At 35.1% G+C, this 4,961-nt stretch overlaps 1 non-coding gene across 1 annotated transcript; it reads right to left on the bottom strand.

The window, feature by feature from the left end:
* Positions 1 to 2,033: 2,033 nt before the first annotated feature.
* On the bottom strand, positions 2,034 to 2,140 carry LOC139860897 (small nucleolar RNA R71). Its single transcript, XR_011763523.1, has one exon. It is a non-coding gene; the product is annotated as a small nucleolar RNA R71 (small nucleolar RNA).
* Between the last annotated feature and the right edge of the window lie 2,821 nt (positions 2,141 to 4,961).

The following is a 4,961-nucleotide window of genomic DNA, read 5'->3' as shown; positions in this document are numbered from 1 at the left end:
GTCCTAATATTAGGTTATAGCCACGTGAATAAGCGGAAAGGGTGATCCATAAATTAAACTTCTAAACCGTCAAGGTTTCAGCATAACAATAAGATAAGTTTCAGATAAATTATTCAACATAAAATAAACATTTGTAACAGATAGATATGCATGCAAGATAAAAGAAACTTAAGATAACAAGATAACTTCATTAAATTAAGGAAAGCGTTCACCGTTTACAGACGAGATCTGGACCATTACAAGTGTTGACATCCTCTAGATCGCTCCTATTACAATCTTCGGCGTTCGTCTCCGGGTACTTAATTTCCCACTCGGAGGTGAGAAGGCCTTGAAAGCTCTAGTGAGAGAAAGTGTATTGTAGTGAGAGAGTGATAATGCTAAAAACGAACATATATTTCATAGCATTATTCCTCAAGAAAGACAAGCTTTTAGTTGCAATTGTCCTATTTACAAGTGATATTCGGTTAAATAATAAAAGGTGAAGACAAAAGATAGATTCGACGAATTGAAGACGCAAACGACCAAAAAGCTCAAAAGTACAAAATACAATCAAAGAGGTTCCAATTATTGATAAGAAACGTCTCAGAATTACAAGAGTACAAGAGTCAAAACGCAAAGTACAAGATATTAAATTATACGCAAGGACGTAAGAAAATCCGGAACCGGGACCAGAGTCAACTCTCAACTCTCGACGCAACGGACTAAAAATTACAAGTCAACGGAGTAAAAGAATATAATATAATATATATATAATTTAATTTAATTATATATATATTATATTATATAATAAATAAATAAGCAGCCCACGTTTTTGTAGACTTTTGAGCCTCCCCAGCTGGCCATGCGATCGCATGAGCCTGAAGGGCAAAGCTCATGCGATCGCATGAGCACCTTTTCCAGCCCACATGCCCTATAAAAACGAGTGTTTGGTTCATCAATATCCATCCATCAATCTCTCTATCTATATGTAAACGTGTGTATATATATATATATATATATATATTTATATTTTAATTTTAATTTTAATTTCTAATAATAAGGGTATGTTAGCGAATGTTGTAAGGGTGTAAGTCGAAATTCTGTCCGTGTAACGCTACGCTATTTTTAATCATTGTAAGTTATGTTCAACCTTTTTAATTTAATGTCCCGTAGCTAAATTATTATTATGCTTATTTAATCCAAAGTAATCATGATGTTGGGCTAATTACTAAAATTGGGTAATTGGGCTTTGTACCATAATTGGGGTTTGGACAAAAGAACGACACTTGTGGAAATTAGACTATGGGCTAATAATGGGCTTTCCTTTTAAAAACTAATAGGATATTCAGTGAATGCACCGAGCAAGACGTTCACCACCTTTTGTACGTTCACCACCTGTAACCAGATCAAGACATCTAGCTAATATTGTCGTCGTTGATTTTTCTTTAGAATCGTCATCCAGTCGACCAAGTACTCCAATTCAAATTTTCGATAATCCATTTTTTGAACCCGACCTCATAATTGAGAATCCGGAGAATATTCAGGGACGATTCATAGATCCTGAACCATTAATTTTTCCTCCGGAACCACCAATCATTCAAACATAGATTGTTGAGGAACGAACCATTAAATCAGAATCCTCTAGTGATTCAGATTCAACAAATTCAATTATGGAGAATCTGGAACCTTTAAGTATGGAAGACCGAATGAGAGCTAAACGCACTGGCCAAGGTCACGCAATTACTCATCCTGACATTAATGCGCCAGATTATGAAATCAAAGGACAAATTCTACGTATGGTGACTAATCAATGCCAATTTAGTGGTGCGCCGAAGGAAGATCCAAATGAACATCTTTGTACCTTTAATAGGATCTGTACTTTATTTAAAATAAGAGAAGTTGAGGATGAACAGATATATCTCATGTTATTTCCCTGGACTTTAAAGGGAGAAGCCAAAGATTGGTTGGAATCGTTACCTGAAGGGGCGATTGATACATGGGATGTTTTAGTTGAAAAATTTCTTAAACAATTCTTTCCGGCATCTAAAGCCGTGAGACTTAAAGGAGAAATTGTTACGTTCACACAGAAACCAAATGAAACTCTATATGAGGCATGGACCAGATTTGGAAAGTTATTAAGAGGATGTCCGCAACATGGTTTAGACACCTGTCAAATAGTACAAATATTCTACCAAGGATGCGACATCACTACAAGAAAAGACATAGATATAGCAGCTGATGGTTCTATTATGAAAAAAACAGAAACTGATGCTTACAAAATTATTGATAACACTGCTTCCCACTCACATGAGTGGCACCAAGAAAAAGATATCGTTAGATCATCTAAAGCAGCTAGAGACGATTCTAGCCATGACTTAGATTCCATTTCCGCAAAGATAGATGCTGTCGAGAGACGAATGGAAAAGATGACTAAGGATATACACTCAATACGAATTAGTTGTGAGCAGTGTGGAGGACCACATTTGACAAAAGATTGTCTCAGTATTGAACTAACAATGGAACAAAGAGAGAATATTTCATACATAAACCAAAGGCCTGGAAATAATTATCAGAATAATTATCAACCGCCAAGACCGATTTACAATCAAAATAAGAATTATAACCGAAATGTTCCATACAACAACCAACAAGGTCCTAGTAATTAACAAGTATCCAATAATACTTACAACCAGCAAAGACCTATTTTTCAAAACAAACCACCACAAACCGATGATAAAAAGCCAAATTTAGAAGATATGATGACGAAGCTAGTTGAATCTCAAATACAGTTTTTCACATCTCAGAAACAAACCAATGAACAAAATGCTCAAGCATTTAGAAATCAATAAGCTTCTATTCAAAATTTGGAACAAGAAGTAAGTAACCTAGCAAGGTTAATAGGTGAAAGAAAACCGAGAAGTTTACCTAGTGATACAAATGCTAACCCCCGGAATGAAACAGCTAAAGCCATTACCACAAGAAGTGGTACAACACTTAAACCACCTGAAATACCTGTAATTTCTGATGAAGCTATTCCTATTCAACAAGAACCACAACCTGAACAAGATAAGGAAAAAGAACCGGTAGTTGAAAAGGTTAATGAAGATAACACAGTTAAGACTAAACCTTATGTTAAACCATACCAACCACCACTTCCTTACTCGAGTAAAATGAAAAAAGAGAAACTTGAAGCCGAGCAATCCAAATTCTTGGATATGTTTAAACAGATAAATGTAAATCTTCCTTTCATTAATGTGATTTCAGGAATGCCTAGATATGCTAAATTTCTGAAAGATCTAATCTCAAATAGAAAGAAAATGGAAGAACTCTCGACCATTACTATGAATGCTAATTGTTCAGCAGTGCTGTTGAATAAGATACCAGAAAAATTATCTGATCCAGGAAGTTTCACAATTCCATGTTTTCTGGGTAGTCTTAGTTCAATAGAAGCATTGGCAGACTTAGGTGCTAGTATAAATCTAATGCCGTATTCACTATACGCTAAACTAGACATTGGAGAATTGAAACCAACAAGAATAAGTATACAACTAGCCGATAGATCAATAAAATATCTTAGAGGGATAATGGAGAACATGCTAGTTAAAGTTGGTACTTTAGTATTTCCAGTAGATTTTGTTGTTCTGGACATGGAAGAAGATTCTCAAGTTCCTCTCATATTAGGAAGACCATTCTTAAACACGGCTAAAGCAATGATAGACGTGTTTGGTAAGAAATTGACCCTAAGTATAGAGGATGAGAGTTTTACCTTTTCAGTTGATAAAGCAATGCAACAACCGCAATCTGCAGATGATACATGTTATTATATTCAAACTATAGATTCACATGCAGAATTATTAGAAGAATTTCCAGAATTACAAGGAACAGGAGAATGTTTTTTAGGAGAAGGAACTGAACCAATTGATGAAATTGAAATGTTAGCTACACTAATGGCTAATGGATATGAACCAACAAAAGAAGAAATTCAAATGCTAAAAGAAGAAGATAGATATCGATATAAATCATCGATAGAAGAACCACCAACATTAGAGTTAAAGCCACTTCCAAACCATTTGGAATACGCTTATTTACATGGTGAATCTGAATTACCTGTAATAATATCATCTTCTCTTAATGAAAATGAGAAATCACAACTCATTTCTGTGTTGAAAGCTCATAAACCAGCCATTGCATGGAAGATTCATGATATAAAAGGAATAAGTCCTTCGTATTGCACACATAAGATCCTTATGGAAGAAGGTCATAAAACGTATGTGCAACGCCAACGAAGACTAATTCCTAATATGCAAGATGTTGTTAAGAAAGAAATTATTTATATGCTTGATGCAGGTTTAATTTATCAAATTTCTGATAGTCCATGGGTAAGCCCAGTTCAATGCGTACCTAATAAGGGTGGCATGACTGTCATTACAAATGAGAAGAATGAGCTTATTCCTACAAGGACTGTAACAGGATGGCGTGTGTGTATTGATTATAGAAAATTAAATGACGCCACCAGAAAAGATCACTTTCCCTTACCTTTTATTGATCAAATGTTGGAAAGATTAGCCGGAAATAGTTACTATTGTTTTCTTGATGGATTTTCCGGATATTTTCAAATTCCAATAGCACCCGAGGACCAAGAGAAAACCACATTCACGTGCCCTTATGGTACTTTTGCTTACAAACGCATGCCATTTGGACTTTGCAATGCCCCTGTAACCTTTCAAAGGTGCATGATGGCGATTTTTCACGACATGATAGAAGAATGCATGGACGTTTTCATGGATGACTTTTCAGTCTTTCGTGATACATTTGAATCATGTCTAGTTAATCTGGAACGAATGCTTATTAGATGTGAACAATCAAATCTAGTTCTTAATTGGGAGAAATGCCATTTCATGGTTAAAGAAGGCATCGTTCTTGGTCATAAAATTTCAAAGGAAGGAATTGAAGTGGATAGAGCTAAAGTAGATGTAATTTCT

The sequence above is a fragment of the Rutidosis leptorrhynchoides genome, chromosome 7 (genome assembly GCF_046630445.1).
Source record: "Rutidosis leptorrhynchoides isolate AG116_Rl617_1_P2 chromosome 7, CSIRO_AGI_Rlap_v1, whole genome shotgun sequence".
In the NCBI taxonomy this organism is placed as follows: Eukaryota; Viridiplantae; Streptophyta; class Magnoliopsida; order Asterales; family Asteraceae; genus Rutidosis; species Rutidosis leptorrhynchoides.
The sequence above is the reverse complement of the archived record's forward strand: the minus strand, read 5'-3'. Positions and strand labels throughout refer to the sequence as shown.